Source organism: Bison bison, unplaced genomic scaffold (genome assembly GCF_000754665.1).
Source record: "Bison bison bison isolate TAMUID 2011002044 unplaced genomic scaffold, Bison_UMD1.0 scf7180017864489, whole genome shotgun sequence".
Lineage (NCBI taxonomy): Eukaryota > Metazoa > Chordata > Mammalia > Artiodactyla > Bovidae > Bison > Bison bison.
This window is the reverse complement of record NW_011495048.1, coordinates 10,081,543-10,104,662: the sequence shown is the minus strand read 5'-3', so window position 1 is coordinate 10,104,662 and position 23,120 is coordinate 10,081,543. Positions and strand designations below refer to the sequence as shown.

General features: G+C 46.1%; 1 long non-coding RNA gene across 1 annotated transcript in view; it reads left to right on the top strand.

Annotated features, from left to right (window-relative positions):
• LOC105005344 overlaps positions 1–23,120 on the top strand; it is a 96,311-nt gene that overhangs the window by 47,448 nt on the left and 25,743 nt on the right. Inside the window, exon 3 of the long non-coding RNA XR_827308.1 lies at positions 19,764–19,860. This is a non-coding gene — a long non-coding RNA (uncharacterized LOC105005344). The remainder of the gene's footprint in view (positions 1–19,763; positions 19,861–23,120) is intronic.

Sequence of the window (23,120 nt, the reverse complement as noted above, 5' to 3'; positions counted from 1 at the left end):
ATGGTGAGCAGAATTTTAACTATAATCCATAAGAGAGAATGGAATAAATAAGTATACTAAAGATTTGTTATCAGCCATTAGACCAGTGGTTCTCAACATATACTGTGACATCCATAGTTTTGCCATCAAATGTTTATTAATACATACAACTTATTTTTGCTAAAACACAGGATGCATATTACTACAGCACTATTTGGCAGATAAAATACTTTGTCAAAGAAATTTTCTAATGTCACATCAAGAAGAGTACAATTCATTGCATGTAAGAGGCATGAGGCATGATATAATAATTTAGAACAAAATGAAATTTGTGAATTTACTGAAACAGGGGAGAACAACATAGGCTAGAATAACATAGTAGCTAAAGGTTCAGACTCTGGAGTCCGCACCCTGGATTCAAATCCTGCCTCTTACTATTTATGGGATCATGAGTGAATTTTCTCATGTGTAAAGTAGGGGTAATACTACCCACCCCATAGATTGTTAGGAAGATCATAATATTTTTAACATGCTCAGAACTTTCCTGGCACATAAATATTAGCATTCATTACCTACCAGGTTATACTTAACCCATCATTCACTATTCACTCAATAAATATTGAGTATCTATTATGCTTCAGCCATCATGCTAAGCTCTGAGGATAAGTGGTAAGAAAACAAAAGATACCACTTGAACTCATGGACTGGGAGAGAAAACATTAATTAATAATTGCACAAACAATATAAAATTGCAACTGTGATGAGTACTTGGAGCCATAAGAGCTGGTAATGACTACCTGGGAGTAGGTCTCCTTGAGGAAGTGACTTTTACATGCTATTTGATGCACTCACCAGGTAGAGTTTCACTAAATAAAGATGGGATGCCAAAGATGAAATATATATTTCTTATTATAAATCATAATATCTCAGGCAGGTAAAGGCTAGGATCAGAGACATCCTTGAAAAGGCTGTAGATTCTGGGGGAAAAGGTGACAGATGGCCTGGGTAAGGATTATGGTGAAAACAAGGGACTTGCCTGGTGGTCCAGTGGCTAAGACTCCATGCTCCTGATGCACAGGGCCCAGGTTTTTATCCCTGGTCAGGAAACTAGATCCCATATGCCACAACTAAAGATCCTGCACGCTGCAACTACAGATCCCCTGTGCTGCAACCAAGACCCAGCGCAGAAAACTAAATATTTTTTAAAAAAGAAAAAAAATCAATAAATGGGACACACTATTTCCATACCCCACTACCTCTATCAGCCACATCCATTGGAAATGCATCTCAGGCCAGGGCAAACCCATCAGCAACAACTTCTCAGCAGCCATGGTTCTGAGCAGGCATCAGAGAAAATGCAAAAGAGAAGCATGTGTTCTTTGGCTTTTCTGTTTTCTCTCTCGGAGCGTTTCGCCAGTAACAGGCATGCTCTTTATGGTACTGTAGGCCGCAGGCATGAGGTGCAGGCCAGGTGCACAGCCCTTCCTCCTCCTCTAGCCATGAGTGGCTGTGAGTTAAAAGCCTCTAAAATCAAGACTAGTGTCTGTGCTCACATCTGATTCATTTAGTTTTCCTCAAACTCCAGCCCAGCCTACACAGAGCAGGGTGTGGCAGCCAGGAGAGAGATTTCAGGTTGGAGATAAACAGGGCTAGAATTAATAAGGAAATTGATAATGGGGGAAGGGGGCTGCATACAGCAATCCCACCCCATCGCATCACCAGATGAAAACCTGCTCTGAGAGAGGGAGGTGTGTGAGGGTTGGTTATGCAACTGAATGTAAGCAGTGGGTGCAGTGTCTGGCATTTAATAGATGCTACTTATGATTATCATTGTCTTCTCCTATGCATAGAACTGAAGCATTCTGCTTCATTTAAGATATTGGGTAAATGCTTCAGGTGTCAGCTTTGGGGCTGGGGGTGGGGGACGAAGCGGTCACTGCTTACCTAGTAGCTGGTTCTTTCCACATCAATGCTAGGGTCCCTTTGCCTTAGAGAAGTCAGACAGAGGCTCCCCAAACCATCATTCTCTCCCATACCGCCTGGCTTGTACCTTGGAGAACAGGTTGGTCTCTCTCTCTTTCTCTTCTCTCCAAGGTGTTTAAGGCAGGAAAACTGGGAGGAATTGAGGGACTACAAACAACCAGCCAAAGAGGGCATTGCTCACCTCTAAGGTGAGTACTGTTACTACCTCCATTTGACTAATGAAGAAACAGACTTAAAGAGGTTAAGTACCTGGTAAGTGAACAGAGTAGGAATCTGACATAAGCTGTCAGAATCCAGGGCTCATGCTGTCATCACTGTTTATCCTGCTTTTCCAAGAAACCACATGGCCAGCTGTCCCCAGCTCTCCTTTTCCTGTTCTTAAGCAGTGGAGTACATCTTCATAGCTGGGGACTGCAGGGTATTAAACAGGAGACTGCACGCATCTCATCACTAGTGAGCCCAGGCACACACAAGCTCTCCCCGCCCCAGCTGTTTCTCAGCACCAGTAGCCAATCGCATCCTTTGTCTGCTTTGACTGAACTTGTGGCTGTTGGTGGGAGGTGGGTAAAAGAAGTATCCACTCATCCATTCATCCACCCATAGTGATAGAGCCTCTACCCTGTGCCAGGCTCAGTGCCAGAGGCTGGAGATAAAGACAGGAACAACGCCCCTCTCTTCTTGGAGCTGACAGCCTGCTCAGGGGTGAAAGACAAGCAAATTTCACGGAAATTCTCATGGGGGTTGCACCTGTTGATTGGAGACAGAGCAGGGTGGTTCAAGAAGGCTCCCTGAGCCAAATCCTGATGGGAAAGTAATTGGAGGACCTTCCAAGAGATGGATCAGCATGTATAAACACACAGTGATGAAATAAATAAGAAGAAACAAGAAGCTATGAAAAAAAAAAGAGCAACATGGAATGACTAGATCAGTCGTTCTCAAGAGGGGTGATTTTGTTGCCCAGAGGATGTATGGCAAATCTGGAAACTTTTCTTCTTTTCTTTTCTTTTTTGCATATTACAAGTGTGTGTGTGTGTGTGTGTGTGTGTGTGTGTGTGCACACGTGTGCGCGTGCTCCTGCTACTGACATCTAATGGGTAAAGGCCAGGGATGCTGTTCAAAATCTTACATTGCACAGGACAGCCCTCCACAACAAAGAATGACATCTGGCCCAAGATGTCAGTAGTGTTGAGGCTGAGAAATCCTGGACTAGACAGACTATATATGTTTGGAAGAATATAAATACGTTTAGCATACGATAAAGGTGGCATTCCAAATCCAGTGACTCATTCAATAAATGGTGTTGAGATTCCTGGGTAACCATCTAGAAAAAGATTAAGTGGAAGCCATGGGTGCGTTTGTGCTTATTTGCTCAGTCGTGTCTGATTCTTTGCAACTTCATGGACTGTGGTCCACCAGGCTCCTCTGTCCATGGGGATTCTCCAGGCAAGAATACTAGAGTGAGTTGCCATTTCTTTCTCCAGGGGGTCTTTCCAACCCAGAGATCGAACCCACATCACCTTCATTGTTAGGTGGATGCTTTACCACTGAGCCACCTGGGAAGCCCCCTCATACTATATACCAGAATAAATTCCAAATGGATTCAACATTTACATTTTGATAATAAAACCATACAAGTACCAAGAGAAAACATGGGAGAATTCTTTTATAATCTTACAGTGGGAAAATTATTCCTAATTATGACTCAAAAACCATAAGCTAATAAAGTAACAAGTTGATAAATTCACCTAATAAAAGTTAAAAAAAAAATTTAGAGCTTGTGCACGCCAAACAAGCAAACTTGTGTAAGCAAAGTAACAAATGAAAACCTGCAAAGAATATATGCAACTTGGCAGACAGAGGTCTAATCTCCTTAAATTACAAAAATAAAAAAAGATCTCTAAAGAAAAGATTCATAAAAATACAAGCAAAGGTAATGAAAAGACAACTCACAGAAACAAAAGGAAATCCAAATGGCTATGTGCTGAGATGAAATACAAGCAAAGGTAATGAAAAGACAACTCACAGAAACAAAAGGAAATCCAAATGGCTATGTGCTGAGATGCCTGTTGTGTTTTTTAACCTATTAGCGTGGCAAAAACACAAGTTTGAAAATACACGGTTATCCGTGAGGACTCAGACATTTCCGTCCATTGCTGGTGAGCATGTCCACTAGGCCAGACCCAAAGGGCAATTTAACAATCTTTATCACAATAAACCTGGGCTTTCCAAGTGTCGCTAGTGGTAAAGAACCCGCCTGCCAATGCAGGAGAGACAAGAGACGCAGGTTTGATCCCTGGTTGGGAAGATTCCCCTGGAGGAGGGCATGGCAACCCATTCCAGTATTCTTGCCTGGAGAATCCCATCGACAGAGAAGCCTGGTGGGCTACAGTCTAAAGGGTCGCACAGAGTTGGACATGACTAAAGTGACTTAACATACACACACACACATCAAAATAAATGCATACACCTTCTGACCCGGCAACCCTCCTTCTTAGAGCTGACCCTACAGAAAAATCTATTTGATGCATATAAAGTGACATGTGTACATGCTTATAAATTGCAGGAAAAAATCAGAAATGATTTAAATGCTCATTAGGCAATGGCACCCCACTCCAGTACTCTTGCCTGGAAAATCCCATGGACGGAGGAGCCTGGTAGGCTGCAGTCCATGGGGTCGCTAAGAGTCGGACACAACTGAGCGACTTCACTTTTGACTAGGTTAGGGGTCAGTGAACTCTCATTAAACTGGCCCCTCTGCCAGCTATTGTAGGGCCTGAAGCTATGAATCACTTTAAAATTTTTTAATGGTTGAAAAAAATCAAAAGAAGAATTTAATTTCATGACGCGTGAACACCATATAAAATTGTAACATTAGTGTCCATAAGTAAAAGTATACAGAACACAGCCAGGCCCCTTTGTCTACACAACACCCAGGGCTCCATTTGTACCATAGCAGAGCGAGGAGTGGTTTCATGGAGACCGGATGGCCAAAAAAACCTCAGATATTGACTATCTGGTCCTTCACAAAAAAGTTTGCCAGATTAGAGTGTATCCAAGCAATTGGATACCACAGAGTTACAGAAAACAATGAGAAAGCTCTTTATGAATTTCTGCGGAGAAGTTTCTAAGATATTATGACTAAATGTTTAAAACACAGATATAGAAAGTATGACTTACATGTTATCATTTGAGTAAAAAAGGGAGAAGGCTATGCATAAAAATGATCTGGAAGGAAATACAAGAAATTAATAAATAGTGGTTAGGCGCGTAGATTATTATGTATGTGTATGTATGTGTATTGGTGTTATCTATTCAAAAAAGTAAATTAAAAATTATTTTAAAATATACACTCTGACAGAGAAGAACGTGGATTTAGGCCACTGCAAATACGTGGGCCCGGCAGGAGCACAGCTTGTGAGGGGCTGGCGGCAGTATGCGGGGTGCAGAGAAGGTTGGAGAAGTCTACAGGGACTGATGGCTGGGCCAAGGAGTTAGCATTTTCACCCATCCAAGGCCAAGGGCAAACAGGATCAATTTGTGCTTTAAAGAACTAGATTCTAGAAAGCAGAAAAGGGTGGTTGGACAAGGCTTGGGCTGGTAGGGAGAAAAAGGTGAGGACTGCTTTGTGGAGAGGACCTGGGAGGCTGGGGACCTAGAGTGAAAGGGAGGCTTACTTTTACTATAAATGCTTTTGTCAGATTTATCCATGCACACTCATTTCCATGTGCATTTGTCCTAGAGAAATAATTTTATTTTTCAAAGCCCTTCAGACCAGGTGTGATGAGGCCTGAAATGTGTCAGTGGTGGTGGGTGGGGGTGGGGAGGGAGGAGAAAGTCCAGAGCAGAGTTGCCAGGACTGACCAGAAGTGGGGGTGATGGGCCTAGAACTGTGCCCACACCTCCAAGGACCTAAGGAACAGAACCTTGTAGGGAGGAGGGCAGGAGAATATAAAGTTCAAGAGTAGAAAGTTCACCTGCCCCAGGTGACTTCCTCTGGCTTCCTAGGCCACAGCACAGGCATCCTGTAGGTACAATATACCACCCAGGCACTCTGCACCTTTGATTCCCCTTTGACCCAAGCAGGACGTCTACAGCCTGGACATGACCTGGGCACAAGCCCCATGTTATGCAGACTCTAAGGTCCAGCCCAGGCCACCAGCAGTCCCAACTGGCCCCTTCCTCCCATCTCCTTCTAACACCGCCAACCCCTTCCCTCCTCTTTGCTTCAAAGGAAAGCGCCACACAACCAAGCTAGGATATTCTCTAGGACTCCTCTGAGTCATTCATTTTCTTTTTGTCTGTACATGCTATACTTGCCCCACTGACAGTGCACCACCAGCTCTTTGGAGGCAGACTGGAGCCACAGTATTTCTTTTCTATATGGTAGGTGCCCATGAATGTGCTGACTGCCTGGTTGGTGGGGACTCCCCTGTTGTCTTCTCAACAGCACTGCCAACACATCTGCCCTCCCAACACATCCCCCTCCAACTCTGCAGAGCCCATCTCCCACTGAAGGAAACTCTTGCCCGCCCAAGAAGTCCAGGGTCTGCTCAGCGTTCACCCCACTTTGTTGGCTCTCCACATTCAGCTCTCCTTTGCCTAGATCCGTGCGTGCTAAGTCACTTCAGTCATGTCTCACTCTTTGCAAGCCTATGGACTGTAGCCTGCCAGGTTCCTCTGTCCATTGGGATTCTCCAGGCAAGAATATTGAAGTGGGTTGCCATGCCCTCCTCCAGGAGATCTTCCTGACCCAGGGATCAAACCCTTCTCTCTTATGTCTCCTGCATTGGCAGGCAGGAGGTTCTTTTTAACCACTAACACCAGCTGGATCACGACCGAGCGACTGAACTGAACTGAACCAGCTGGGACGACCCTTTGCCTAGATAACATGAGCCAAACAGAAACTCAGTAGCCAAAAGCTGTCCTTAGGCAAGTGTTCTGTTTGGCCTCCTACACAAAAGGGAACATAACTGAAAATAATAGTAAACAGCAAGGCTCATCACTGTTTCAAAGAGACATCAGTGCCAGCAGCTCCAGTGAGACCCTGGCGGGTCAGTCACTTTATCTGCAATCAGAAAATGAAATTCACCTGCCTCTGTGGGTAGAGTGCTCATAAACTCTTAGAAAACTGGAAATGACTTTATAACTGCCACTTCCTGCTGTTGTCCGTAAGAACTTTGTGATCACAGCCCTCGGGATCCCAGTATGCCACCGACCCACGTGAGAGTGTACTCTCAGTGCAATGAAATTAAGCGGGTACTTAATGGCAACCTCAGCTCAGATCCCTCGACAGAAAATAAACGCACAACCCAACTCCTCAGGGGCACTACGGATGGCTGGTCCCCGCCAGACAGGGGGTGGGGCCTGGAATGAAATGGCCTGGGGTCCGGGTTGGAAGTCCTCGGCTCCCTTCCTTCCGGGCAGGGCAGATGCCAGGCAGTTCAGGGAGGAGCCTGGGCATCTGCCACTTTCCCCGCCCCCCACCTCTTCCTAAGGGAGAAAGTTCTTTTCCTTCCTGGCCCTTTGGGCAGAGCAGAAATTGAAAAGAGCTACTTGTTCCTAACAAGTTATATATAGCTCAGCAACTGACTGCTGGGTCTCCAGCTTCAGGTCTGGGAACGGCCTTCCGCAGCCACATCCGGACAATTGTCCCAGTTAGCAGAAAAGCCGGGGGCAATCTTCTAGTGGCCCTTTATGCTTGTGGCATAAACTGAAATAGCCCCCTTCTCGGAGAAGAGGACGTCACTGCAGCTACAATTTTCCAGAAAGGGAAGTGGTGTCAAGTTGCCTGAATAATGTGGGGTCCGGCGCCACCTAGTGTCAACTGTAGGGCTTGGCGCGCATCCCCCTCCCTTGATAGGGTGTTTTGGAAACTGACTCCAACCGCCAGAGGGACTGACAAGGAAACAGTATCAGACTTCAGGGCTGTCCTCAAGCCCACGACTAGGGACTATGATTTTGGTGGGAGAAACTGAGACGTTATGATCCTAATGCGTCATAGATGGGGGTGTTGGGTGAAGGGACGGGGGTGTCTTTCTCTTGGAAGGAAGCTGAGGTGATTCACAAGTAAATTTAGAGTCATGTTCCCAGAAGATTGGCTTGGCTTTGTCAGCTTGAATATTTTTGCTCACACTAAGGGGAAAAAACCAATAATACCAGTGCTTTTTATGACTTTTGTGCTTTTCAAACTAGTTTCTCAGTGTTCCCCCAGAGCCAGCATATGGCCTGTTTGCAAAACTCCTTGCAAGCTGTCTCATCACTGAACCCACTCCTGCCCTCTTGCTAATGTCTTTGTGGGACAAGCAGTCTCCTTTTATTATCCTCCCACTTCCTGGCTGCCTCAAACCCTCTACTAATCAAAGCCACCTTTTGCTCTTTGCTTTACATCATTCGTTTAAACCTCAGGACAGCCCAGAGAGTGGATGTTAATATTCTCATTCAATATATGAGAAAACTGATCCTTGGAGAAGTTAAGTGACTTACCCAGATCTGTCAGCTAACAAGTGGAAGTGGGATTTGAATCCAGTTATTTAGCTTAAAAACATTTCACCAAAGTATACTATCTCACACAATTGAAGCGACTTAACACACACACACACACACACATTCTATCTGCACCATGAGGGGGTAGCCAGCTAGAGCAGAGGAAGCTACAGAATACAGGAGGTTCCGGAGGACATAAATGACCCTCCAGCTCAGAGGACACTTCCTACTTTGGACCAGCCCCTGTGACCCCAAGGCTTGGCTGGACTCTTGGTAAACACCCTCCTTCTTGCCAGCATCAGTCTCCCCACACTCCCCCCAGAACACACACAACCCCAACACAAACACTTCAGCAGACATTCCTCCACACTTGGAACCAGCCCAGAAGAATAGGGAGAGCAAAGAGCAGGGACCTGGCAAACGTTCAGAATGCCAGGAGAATCGTGGATTTGTCTGATTCCCCGGGGCTTGGCTTCCTGCAGTGGAAAACTGGGAAAATTCGCTGCTGGCTGCTCCCTTCCGCTCCCCCCTCCACCCTCTTCTCTGCTCCCCACCAAAGAGACATACCTCCAGAGGAAGGTTAAGTAAGGCTACTCTCTGGAGTCCTCTGAAACAAAACTGTTGCTGAAATACACAGATTTAGAAATGAAGTTGAAATGGATAACACACTGCTGCTGCTGCTAAGTCGCTTCAGTCATGTCCGACTCTGTGCGACCCCATAGACGGCAGCCCACCAGGCTCCCCCGTCCCTGGAATTCTCCAGGCAAGAACAGTGGAGTGGGTTGCCATTTCCTTCTCCAGTGCGTGAAAGTGAAGATGCCGATCCCCACAAACGGGGTGAATGTGCAGACTGCCCTGCAGCCCGTGAGAAGTGGTTTGGGGCATTGGAAGGAGCACAGGATTCAGAGACATGGACTGAAATCCTCAGTCTGGCACCCCCTACGCTGAGTGACTTTGGGCAAGTCACTTAACCTTTCTGAGCCTCAGTTTTCTCATTTGCAGGATGAGGGCAGTTTTTTTTTTAAACCTATAAGATAATAAACAAGTGCTTTATAAAGCCCTGCAGAATAGGAGGTGTCATATGAAGGAAAGAACTGCAGGTATTAGGATTTAGATAAGAGATTTTTATTCACTTTACCCTTTCCTTACTCCTCTCACCCCGCCGCAAAAAAGAGACCTTCTCTTACAAAATGGATCTTAACACACACACACACACACACACACACACACACACAAAGTCTCAAAGTCCCTGTGGGTTCATCACTTTTTTAGAGCTAAATGATCTTGGAAAACAGCTTTTCCAATAAAGACCCAGTGGCCAGGGACCACTGGACGCACTTTCTTCAGAGGAAGCAGAAAAAACAGAAGCAGGAAGGTCTACAGCAGCATATCCATTATTCGCAAGAGGAAGGTCCAGAAAGGCCATTTTCTCTGTTGCCAGCTAATAAAGGCGGATGTCTGTGGCCGGCACGGGAGCAGACGCGTCCATAGCAGCCCAGCAGAGCTAATGCATATGAGGGAAATTAAAAAACCCCGTTAAGAGAGCTGGAGGAGGAGTATGGCGTCCTCTCTCCTGGTGGTGAAGCCAGCTTGAAAAACTCTTGATTTCTTCACACGCTCCATTTCTAATTTAAGGCGTCTCCACCCTGTTTGGAAAACTCTGTGCCTCTCCACAGAGGGAGGAAAGAGCTTCAGAAGAGAGACTCAGGAAGAACAAAGACCTCATTAGGACCCATCACTTATTCTGACGGCGCATTCCCAAGAATCTCTATTGATGATCCCTGGTACAAATGAAGTGGTGATTAAGGATCTAATGCAAATAATCTGCAGTTTAGTAACTCCCTTTGTAATTGACATTTACTAAATTAAGCCTAAGATTTTTTAAAAACTGAGTATCTTTTTTTTTGAATTCATCCAATTATAATGCCCCACCCCCTTCTCCCTGCCACCCACCCCTCTGTAACATAATTAGTTAAACATAAGCTCCACCATGCCGGTGACGGTGAGCTGCTTATTGCTGTGTTCAAGCTGGCCCTTGCTCTCTGAAATGCTGGTCTCTAATAAACAATCCCCAGGAAGCAAATGAGGAGGGGGTCATGCATCAGCCAAATGAGGAGGGGGTCATGCATCAGTCAGGCTGCTGTTGCGTTATCACACGCAGGACACAGAAACAGGGCTGGCAGCACTGGTGATGCTGAACACGGAGATTTCTCAGTTTTTCTCTTCTGGTCCTTTCCTCTGATTTGGAGCCAGCTGAGGACTGCTCTGGAGAAGGCAATGGCAGCCCATTCCAGTACTCTTGCCTGGAAAATCCATGGATGGAGGAGCCTGGAAGGCTGCAGTCCCTGGGGTGGCTAAGAGTCAGACACGACTGAGCGACTTCACTTTCACTTTTCACTTTCATGCATTGGAGAAGGAAATGGCAGCCCACTCCAGTGTTCTTGCCTGGAGAATCCCGGAGCCTGGCGGGCTGCCGTCTATGGGGTCGCACAGAGTTGGACACGACTGAAGCGACTTAGCAGCAGCAGCAGCAGCAGAGGACCACTCAGAGGAAGGAGTGGACAATAATTGCTTTGTTGGGGGTAGCAGAGGGGTGTAGACTTGGGAGACAAAGGGTTTAGGGGAGATCAGAAACCTGTCTCTTTTCTTACAGGCCAGACAGAAACTCAAACTGGAACAGCCCTGGGACACCTCTGAGTCCGGTCCTCTGCCACTTGGTGCAATCACCACTCACCTTAGTAGGTTTCTCCCCAGGGGAGGGCCAGGTCCACCAACCTCAGAGTGCCAGATGGGAACATAGAGGAGACTTGTGGCCGCAGACAGGGACCCCCAAGGTGCTCCAGCCTCCCCCTCCTCACCCCCAGTTTGGCCAGACAGTAAAGGCTTCCCTAGTGGCTCAGGTGGTAAAGAATCTGCCTGCCGTGCAGGAGACCCAGGTTCGAACCCTTGGTTAGGGAGATCCCCTGGAGAAGGGAATGGCCACCCACTCCAGTATTCTTGCCTGGAGAATCCCATGAACAGAGGAGCCTGGCAGGCTACAATCCATAGGGTCGCAAAAAGTTGGACACCACTGAAGTGATTTAGCGTGCATGCCTGCACAGACAGTAAAAAGGCTTGAAAGTTGTCCTGAGGGCACGTGACCTTCCAGACGAGAACCTTGGTTGTTTCACTGGACTCAGATGAAAAGACCTGTTTGCCTTTGAAATCAAGCTCCAGTTTCCTTGAGCAGCCGGCAGGACTGATGTCTGAGAACAGGACCAAGCCTCCCACACTTGACTCCTTCCTTCTCCTCCCCTTCTCTCCCCTCCCACCCTCCAAAACTGTTAGGTAAACATAGAAACACTTGGAGCTAATCGGGCCTCACCTTCCAAGGCTGCAGGTCCATCTGAGAACTCTGTAAAAGGCAGCTCTCTGACAGGCAGCATGGACAGGAGAAAAATGCTTCCTTCCCACCCCCTTGTTTAAATTTTAAAAAAAACTGTGATATGATTGATACATAACAGTGTATTCATTTTAGGTGTGCACCATAGCGACTCGATATCTGTACACCCTGTAAAAGGTCACCACAAGAAGCCTAGGTACTTTCCTTCATCTCACATGGTTACAGATTTTTTTTTTTTTCTTGTTATGAGAACTTTTAAGATCTATTCTCTTGGCAACTTTGAGATATCTAACACAGCATTACTAACTATGGTCACTGCATGGTACATGACATTTCCAGGACTCATTTATTTTACATCTGGAAGTTTGTAAACTTTGACCCTCCCATCACCCCTTTGCATTCATTGTGTGTGAGTGTGTGTGTGTGTGTGTGTGTGTGTGTGCCCCTGTTTCCCCTTCATCAGTTCCCATCCCTAGTGTTTGAGATTTTAGTAAACATTTAGCTGAATAACTTCTGTTGGCACAGACAAGCAGCAGAGTTATTTCTGGAGAGCATAATAGGTGTTTTTTCCCATTTGTAAATCAGATTTTTTTTTTTTTTAAAAAAGACAGACAATGGCAATCTTGTCTCCAGATAAGTTTGTACTTAAAACGCTGGCCTGAACTCACATTGGTGTATTTTCTCCCATGTCCAGTGTGGGGCCTGGCACATGGCAGGTATACAATATACATTAGCTGAGTGAAGGAGAGAAAACATGACTCATGTTCAGAAACTTTTCGTAGCTTCTCAGTGGTACAGGGAAAATGCCCTATGTCTGTGCTATGTGCATGTCTGAATCTTTGTGACCCCATGGACTGTAGCCCACCAGGCTCCTCTGTCCATAGGGATTCTCCAGGCAAGAATGTTAGAGTGGGTTGCCATGCCCTCCTCCAGGGGATCCTCCCAACTTAGGAATTGGACCAGGGTCTCCCACATTGCAGGCAGATTCTTTATCAGCTAAACTACCAGGGAAACCCTAAGTGTCGAATCTGGCCTTCAGGATCCTGCAATCAGATGCCAGCCCACCTTGCCTGCCTGGCCCCCCTAGACATTCTCTGAACGTGGACTGCATGAGGCCAGACATCAGAACTGTCTGGAAGGCCTGTTAAACACAAGCAGCAGGGTTGCACCCCTAAAGTTTCTGAATTAGCAGGTCTAAGGTAGGGTGGAGGATTTGCCTTTACTCACAAGCTCCTGGATGCTGCTGTCAAGAACAACACTCTGTCCACACCTCTGCATTGCCACCAAAGGCAGCTGTCCCACCAGTCACTCAAGGTCAAATGCTACCTGATCAACAGATTTGAATGTGTGAGCAGAAATCTCTCCACCACCCTCCTACATGTCCTAACTACTACAAACCCCCATGCCCACCAGGACAGTTCTCATTTTATCTGTTCAGCTATATCTTCCTGACCCCTTGCAGGTCTAAAGCTCCTGCTTCCCTTAACCCACAGCTGCCTGATCTTCGGCTTCACTCTTCACACTCAGAATCCTAGTCACCATTCCCCCTCCCTCCCCACCAGAGGCCAGCAGACACCCCACTCCCCGGCCTTTCCAACCTCTCAAGAGAGAGCTCCACCCCGTGGATGTGGAATCATATCTCCATGATATACTGAATTCCCCCAGTACAGCGATTTCCTCGCCTCCCTCTCTCTGGTGGAGCTCCTTGAAGGCAGGAGGCAGGTCTCAAGCCTTGTCAACTCCCCCTAAGGGCCTCGTCCCTTATGGCCTTATAACCCGAGTGAACTTGCCTACTCAGATTCCTTCCACTCACTGAGACCTTCCAGAGGACTCAGTGAAGCACCTGATACTGCACTCATCCCGGGGACTCCAAAGGTGAGTGAAACACAGGAAGTGCCCTGGGATTAGTGCCTGTTTTCCAGTTTAAATTTCACTGCTCATTACGCCCACCTTGCTTTCCTTCCAGCCCCTGGACTGACCACTGGGTGTCCTTCCTTGTCTAAACAAGTGAGGGGTCCCCGTCACTAAGACCCGGTTCCCTTTCTCAGCCTACTTTTTGTCTCTGAGACTCAGAAGGGAAGGGGACATTTGGGGATGAGCCACGTGATGTAACGCATTCAGGACAGGTGAGAGGAAGATGAAAGGAGATGTTCTGCAGCCGGTTGAAGCATCAGTGACTAAGACCTGGGGAATGGACCAAGAACATTCTCACCTCTCAGCTGTGGGCTCCTGACAGGGCACGGCCTCATCCCATCCTCCTGTCGTACGGGCTTCCAGCTTCACGTTCTCACGCCCTCATGATCCCAACAGTACGTTATAGAAACCCAACTCAAGTCACTTAAGCAAAAGAGGAACTTTTGGCTCACCTTTGTGACTCAGCTCAGAGCAGCTGACAGAACTGCATGAGGAGCTATTAAATAGGAATCTGGGTTTACGGACCAAAGTTGGCCACAAGTATGTCAGGACTGTCTCTCTGTCCACCCGGTTTTCATTTCTGCACATTTTTGCATGTTGACCTAACTCTTGTCTGCCGTAAATAAGGGACAGGGTACCATGATCAGCCCAGTCTGGGTTGCATACCTACCAAGGCCATGTGAAACGGGAGGACTGTTCCCCAAGGCAGAGATGGGTGCTAGGCAGACCAACACCAGAAATCCACTACAAATAGTTATAGCTTATAACATGCCAGGCACTGTGCTGTTTTACATACATGATCTCATTTGATTACTAAGCTAATTCTACAAGGCAGGTCCTATGTAAAGCATTTGCCTTTCATATAAATGAAAAGGCACAACACAAATTGTAGCTATGTCCTTTCTGCCAGCTCCAGTGCTGGGTTTGGGACACTCAGAAAATATGATCTGGAAATGAGAACACAGTTTCTTTGGAAGTAAACACTTCCCTAGTAAGAGGACATGTAAACCAATGTTTTTAACTCTAGTTATCTCTGTATCAGTAGCTAAGAGGCCAAGACCATAAATATTGTTTAGTGTCTTGTAAATTTTGTTTTATGTTTTCAGTAGTTAATTTTGGATAATTTAAATCTCTATTAAACTACCATCTCTGTGAATCTACACTGAAGGGAGGTTAAGTCTCATCATGGAAATCAAAGGGACTCCCTTCATTGTTCCATCCAGCCAAGAATGCACATCCCTGGGGACAGCATTGTAAAGGATGGTCAGATTACATCAGGATGAGGCATGGGGTTCTCTCTGCAGGCAGAGGGTATCTGCCATCAGGAGAACTTTTCATGGATCCTTGGACTCTACTCCTCTCTGTTTTGTATCCATGACCATTTCTTACCTGTATTTCCTCCAAGCAGAAATGGGCTTTGAGACTTGTTCACAACTTTACCACTAAGAAGAAATGGACTATAACAGACCCCAAGTAGCACTGACCTATGTACAGTACCATGTGTAGAATAGACTGCTGGTGAGAAGTTGCTATATAACAACTTGGCACTGTGTGATGACCTAGAGGGATGGGATGGGAGGAGGCTCAAGAGGGAGGTGAAAGTGAAGTTGCTCAGTCGTGTCTGACTCTTTGCCATCCCATGGACGGTAGCCTACCAGGCTCCTCCGTCCATGGGATTTTCCAGGCAAGAATACTGGAGTGGGCTGCCATTTCCTTTTCCAGGGGATCTTCCCAACCCAGGGATCGAACCTGGGTCTTCTGCATTGCAGACAGACACTTTACCATCTGAGCCACTATAGTGATCCCTACAATAGGCTGGTACAATAGGTGCCCAATAAATGATTGTTGACTAGATGAATTCCATTCTCAAGTGATGCCTCAGGTAACGACTGAAATTAGTTGGTGACAATAAGCCAGGGTCAGTGTGCTGGCCACTGTAGTTATAAGCAGAGGGGACCATCTTTCTTAGTTTCAAGGACCCAAGTTTGTCAAAGGCACACACCCATGTTCAGTCCCGAGGGTCCTACTACTTTGGTTTCCATTAATGCAAATGCCAACTCTTTGGGTAAGTATTTTCATAAATTCTCTAATATTCTGCTATGTATTTGTTTAGTATAAACATACTGTTCACATACTTCAAATCTAGGGCAAAGAACATTCAACTGAAGCCAAATGACCAGAATTCATCAGTTCTATTTCCACTGGCAAGAGCCAATATTTACTGAGCACATACTATGTGCCTGATGCTTTTATGCATCATCTCATTTAACTTCAAGAAAATACTATGTAAATGGTGCTATAAACACCTCCATTTTACCTATGAGTAATGTGAGGATCAAGGCTATGGTTTTTCCTGTGGTCATGTATGGATGTGAGAGTTGGACTCTGAAGAAAGCTGAGCGCCAAAGAATTGATGCTTTTGAACTGTGGTGTTGGAGAAGACTCTTGAGAGTCCCTTGGACTGCAAGGAGATCCAACCAGTCCCTTCTGAAGGAGATCAGCCCTGGGATTTCTTTGGAAGGAATAATGCTAAAGCTGAAACTCCAGTACTTTGGCCACCTCATGCGAAGAGTTGACTCATTGGAAAAGACTCTGATGCTGGGAGGGATTGGGGGCAGGAGGAGAAGGGGACGACAGAGGATGTGGCTGGATGGCATCACTGACTTGATGGATGTGAGTTTGAGTGAACTCCAGGAGTTGGTGTTGGACAGGGAGGCCTGGTGTGCTGCAATTCATGGGGTTGCAAAGAGTCGGACACAACTGAACTGAACTGAACTGAACTGAATGTGAGGATTGAAAACCCATGGACAGAGGAGCCTGATGGGCTATAAGGTCGCAACCATAAGGTTGCAAAGAGTTGGACACAGCTGAGTGACTACGCACAAACACACAATGTGGAGATTCCAGGGGATGAGTACCTAGTTCAGTGCCACATAGTCACATGATAACTATTGTGAACAAAGCTGTGATCCATCCATCTGACTTCCATGCTGGTATTCTCTTTGTTCTCATGCCTCACCTTTGTCTTCCTTCTAATAGGTATAAAAATCATCTCATGGGATAAATATTATGTTGTGCCATTGTGTAAACTGTGTCAGTGCTTCATTCATCAACAAACTTTACCAAACACCTGATCTATGCCATTCACCCAATGATGAATGAGTATGTCCTTGCCCTCAGGAGGCTCACAATCTTACGAGTATTTCCACTGCTTAATGAGACTCCAGGTTGTATCTATACTCACTTGAAGAGTCACCATTGCCTTATGATACCCCTGTTCTTCTGGAAGAAAGGCAAAGGTAAAATTTAAGACTAATGGTCAGACGCCTCCTACAAATAATGGTATAAGAGAGTGGTTAAATAGCTCCTTGCTTTCCTGGCCACATGACCCTCAGTAAATTACCTGACCTCTTTACAGCTCAGTTTCCTTATCTTTAATGAGGGTGATGGGGGGTAACTTTTAATAGTAAGTGTAAAGAGTTAAGTTCAACGCCTGGCACGTAGCAAACAGGCAGCAGGAACAGCAATGCTGGCCGCAGTGGGGACGAGTGTATGAGCACGTGAAAGGGGACACTGTGGCCATTGCCTAGAGGGAGGACAGACCCTTAGGAAAGGGGGGGAGACCACCCCTTCCTCAGAGAATAGAGAGGGTGCCTTTGGAACCAAGCAACAATGCCTTTTGACAGCTTTCACTTACAAAAGGTAACCAGAGGAAAAAGGGCCAAAGCACCAAGCAATAAAATCTGAATGCATTATCCACACTTAAAACTATAGTTTGTTTGCAGGTAAAGAATATCAGGTATTTGTGTTAAACTTTCAAATTCAGCATCTCATTAGATCCTCAAAACACCCTCCATGCCCCCCCACCCAGGCACACAGGAAGAAAATAATTATGATGCCCAATTTACAGATGGTGAAGTCGAGGTTCATGACGTGCAGCCATTTGTTTGAGGCCACACTGTTAGGAGTAGTAGAACTGAACTAACACCCAGGGCTCAGTCCAAGGTTCAACACCATCTTCCCAAGCAAATCTTTGTGGAGAAAATGGAAAAAAATGTGGACACACATCTGAGTGTCCTGTAGAAGCTTTAAAACTGGATTCCTGGGCCCTCCTGAGACCGTCTGAATAAGAATCGAAATGTACAGGAGTAGACGTCCCTGGTGGCTCAGTTGGTAAAGAGACCGCCTGCAAGGCAGGAGACCCAGGTTCAGTTCCTGTGTTGGGAAGATCCCCTGGAGAATGGAAGTGGCTACCCACTCCAGTATTCTTGCCTAGAGAACGCCATGGACAAGGGAACCTGGCAGGCTAGAGTCCATGGAGTCACAAAGAGTCGGACACGATTGAGCAACTAACACTTTCAAGGAAGCTTCCTCAGGGAAACTGATGCAGTTGGGCTGGCAGGGTGGACTAGGGTCTGGAAGCCAGTCACAGAAGCAGTAATGCTGTGTTTGTGGCCGTAAGAGGCTTTGGAGGCACATGCCAGCCCCAGGTATGTTCAGCTGCTTTGGCCAGGACAATCACAGTAGACCACAAGCTGGGGTTATACCCATCAATAATGCAGCCACTACTCTTGCCCTGCCCTATCCACCCTCCAGCTGTGACCAGCATCAGCATGCCTCCCCACCCGCCCACCAGGCACCCCACTGATCCACATGCTCAAATCCAGCTTAAACCCTCCTGACTGCTTAAACCCTAGACTGACTGACAAACATTGCCTGATTCCACTGCATTACGCACCTTTCTGTGTTCCCTGCAAACCTTCCTAGAACTGCAGAGATCCCCTCCTACCATAGGGCTTTTGCACATGCTGTCCCTGCCATCTGCAACTCCCAGGGCTCCCACTTCACTGCCCCATCCCTTCTGATCTCAGCATCATCTCATCAGGGAAGTTGTCCTCAATCCCATCTAGGGCAGAGTCCTCTGTTACCTGTTTTCTTAGGACCAGTTTCCTTTCCTCAGGAGTTCTCATCACTGATTATAATTGTGCATGAGGAGTGTGGCCAATTTTCTTTAGGTCTATCTCCCTTCAGACCAGCCATGGAGAAAGGCGATCTGTCTCTTTTGTCTGCCCTGCTCATCAACGTCTTAGAGCTTGGCACTCAGTGAGCATGTATGGAATTGTGGAATTGTGTTGCATGATACACAGAACAGAACAGGCCAGGAGCCTGATGCCTCCACCTCTCCATCCCCAGGAGGCGGGACATCTGAAAGAGGCCCATGTGACTGTGACGATGGAGCCGTCTTGTCGTTAGTGCCCTGTCCAAGTGCAAGGTCATGAGGTTTTATTGCCAAGTAACATGCGTAGAAGACACTCCTGGCTTTGTGTTGCTCCTAACCCTGACCCTGACCCTGAGGGACCCCTGCAGTCTACTTCATCTCTGTTTGGTTTGAATTTTTATGAGGTGAATTATTTTTATAATCATAAAAGGCCATAAAGAGAATTTTTAAGTCTGCCAGAACAGGAGAAGATTCTAGGGCTACGTTAGTTTTGTCTCTAAAAAATTCATAATTTGGGAGGCACCGTGATGCATTTAATGTACGTCTTTAATCGAAAGTATTTAGAGAAGCCCTAGAAATTTAATTGATGGTTTTTCTGGGCATGCTGAAGTAAGAAAAAGAGATTATGTTATGGTTCAAATGTCCTCAGTGAACCCCACACAACAACATGTTAATTTTAAGGGATGGAGCAGAGAATGTGAGAGGTGGACTAGTAAATTATGAGCAAACTCTCAGAGAAGGGCAGTTGCTGTCTGTCTGACTGATGGCACCTCTTGAGATGAGCACATGGAGCAAAAACAGGAACCTGGATCTCTGTGCCAGGTGGTACCAGCCCTTCGACCCACAAGCCCCTCCTTCCAGGGACCCCTCCACTTCATCCTTCCCTGGCCTTTGCCTTACCTCAAACCCAGCTCCACAAAAAGGGAGGCCAGGGATTGAGTGAGATTATTTGATTCTGCAAATCCCTAGTTACTTTTTGAAGCCTGAAGATTTAGTAGATGTTTCTGTTTGGCTCTGTTAAAGGATGAAATGACTGCATTTGAATTTCACTCACCGGAAATGATTCCCCCTCTCTCCCTGCAGTGACCCTGCGTTCTGGCTCACTCCTGGCTTCTTACTGGTAAGAATTTCTGTGATTACTCAATTAGTATAAAGAAATATCAGAAAACTGTTAAAGAATCCATGCTTTGGGTTGGGTCTAGAGGTCACGGCAAAGGCTCCTTTGATAGCAGAGCAGTTAACAATGGCAAAATGGTCAGGAGATCCAGCCCAGCCTGGGTAGGTCATTTTCATCTCTTTTAGTGTCAATGACTCTTACCAAGTGACTTTTCTCCCTTTATCTCTTATAGGCCAGATCCACGGGGACTCCACCTGCCAATCTGTCATTGAGTTTTGAGCATTGGAGTGGGAATGGGGGATGGAAGGAAGTTTTAAGAATCAGAGTGAACAATACTTTCTAGATTTAGTGATCAAGTGGGCTAGGAGACTAGCCGGCAGATAAAGAGAAATATGGTGGACAGATGTACCGTCCTGGTTCTTCTCTGCAAAGCCACTGTACAGAAATCTGTAAGCATTTATGTAACCAGCCCTTAATCTGAATTGTATATGTCTGCCACTTGATTGAAGGCTTCCCAGGTGGCTCAGTGGTAAAGAATCCACCTGCCAATGCAGGAGATGAAGGAGATGTGGGTTTGATCACTGAGTGGGGAAGATCCCTTGGAGGAGGAAGTGGCACCCCACTCTTGTATTGTAATATTCTTGCCTGGAAAATCCCATGGACAGAGCAGTCTGGAGGACTATAGTCCATGTGGTCGCAAAGAGTCAGATAGGACTTAGCGACTGAGCACACACATCACTTGCTCATGATTCTATTGGATGGGTGGATGGGTGGATGGATGGATGACTACTTTACTCTCAGTATTTATCCACTGCAGCAGACACTGTTGGTGCCGTGCGCATATGAACTCTGTACGCCAAAGGCTGCTTGTTTCCCATACCTGCCTCTCTGTCTTTGAGAGCTTTTATCTGGCCAGGGGAGCATATTAGGCCTGGTAGCCAGAAGAGGAGAGTTAATATCCTAGAAGTAGCCCTCAGTCTATGGTGGATGGGTACTTGGTGGATAACCAGCCCAGCTTCCTTGCATCTCAGTCAGGGTGACCGAGGCATGTCTGCATGGTTGCATGGCAACCCAGTTGCCCTCAGTGGTAACTGCTTGATAACAGATCCTCTATACCCTTTCCTTTCTTCCCTTCTCCCTTCTCCATTGTCTTTCCAATGGTTCCTAGCATCACCTTCCAAATGAACTACTTGCCCTCTTAATATAATCCTTGTTTTAGAGCATGCTTCTGTGGGAACCAGAATTAAAACCTTCAACTTACTGATTGCTCTGATATATGACTGACCAGTCTCCAGGGGTCACCCTTAACCTTCTGTCTGCTTCCTAAAAACAAAAATAATCTTGTTGGAAGAAAAGTGACATTTAACCTCATTGAAATAATATTAAACTGTAAGGAAGTGCAAACTCACCAGATTTTATTGCCAAGTGACGTACACAGCCAACCTTCCCCACCTTGGAGCACAGCCACTCCCTCCCTGGCCAGTGGGACTCCCACAGCCTACTTGATCTCTGTTTGGTTTGAATTTTTATGCTGTGCATTATTTAACCCACACCTAATTGGAATAGTATTAAACTCATTCTTGACTAATTCTCTCTGGAAACTCTCATTAAGTATTTAACAGAACTTCAGTTTTGTTACCAAAGCTGATCAGAATCTGTTATTTAAGGACTGAAAGGAGGACAAATGTACCCACAGCCCATTTTCCTGGTCAACCTTCTTGGGCAACACGATTTTTCTCTCTCTAAGGCAGTCATGTTTGTTAAAGGAACAGTCCTTTTAGCTTTTCTCTGATTATTAAGTTTCTAAGTTCTCTACAGCTCCTCAGAAAACCTACGATAGTTTCAACAACACTGAGAGTGATGATTCTCTACCCTAGGTGGACACTGGAATCACCCAGGGAGTGTTTATTTCCAGGAATCTTGGAATCCACTCCAGACTAGTCAAAGAGCAGTGTCTGGGCAGCGGTGATTTTAATGTTCTCCAGGGGGGCCTAATGTACAGCCAGGGCTGAGAACCACTGACTGAATGGGCAGAGCTTCCAAAGCTATGAACACCAGCTGCCCCAAGAAATGCAGCCCTGGGCAAAGCAGGAAGAGCTCAAAGTGTTGTAGATGGCAGCCCCAGCGGACAGCACAGGTTGTAATGATCCAGTCTCTGCCTGTGTGGCCCCTCCTCGCTTCACTCCACCCTCCACTCACACTTCAATCCCTGCACTTGAGCCAAGAGGCCTCAGGAAGCCTCTCATCAAGCTGCCCACACACTAATGAGAAAACATCCGCCATCCACCAAGGCAATAACCTTTTGTTCCCATCACAGAGCAAAGAAGAACCTCCCCAAGGAGACTTCAAATCAGGAATTTTATTTTCTCATTTGAAAGTTGTGCAGTTGAGCCTCATGCATTTTCATTTCTCATGCATTTTCATTTCCCTATCTTCCAATCTGGGTAATTTGTGCTCCTGGCTGAACCTTCGGGTATTTTCTCAGCCTGGTGGATGTGGCTGACTTTATCCCTGGGGTGTCGTTCTAGAGAAGGAGTTCCTCATATTCCCAGAAACAAAGAAATCCAAAAAAGGAAAAAAAAAAAAAAAGAGGGAAAATGGAGCCTACAAGCTGTGACATTAGTCTACAACTGGCCTCTATGAAGCCTGGCCCTTAATAACCTTGGGATCCCGGAGGACTTCTTCAAGCCTGATAATGCTCTCTCATAAAACTTTTCGAAGCCATGGCGATCACTGGGGACTCCAAGTCAAATGGTAACACAATTTAATTAAGTGGGTGCATGAACTTTCTAAGATGTTTGTAGATTTTGGTGTGTACATGCATTTTTCTGAGGAGACAGTCTCAAACTCTCAAACAGGCAAGTGACCCCACGAAATTTAAGAATTAGTAATTTCATGATTCCTCCTTCTTTCCAAAGAACCCAAACGCAGATGTTCACTTGAGGGACCAGTGTTGAAACTTTTCCACACCCTTGGCTTCCTCCCTCACTCCTTTAGCCTCCAGCAGCTCTGACGGTATGTCTCAGCATGTGAATTCCTGATCTAAAGAAAGGAAATCTAAGGTCGCAGACCTCCCAGAAGCAAAAGGTCAAGGGGACAAAGTCACCCAGCTCTAAGGTTCCAGACCCAGCCCAGAATGTTCCCAGCAAGTATTGTCTGAGACAGATGTGCCTGCTGAGGCCTGGGTTAGTTAGAGAGAATAACCTCCCTCTCTTCTGCAAGTATATGTGATTATTTTTTCCCATGAATTCTTAAAAAAGCTT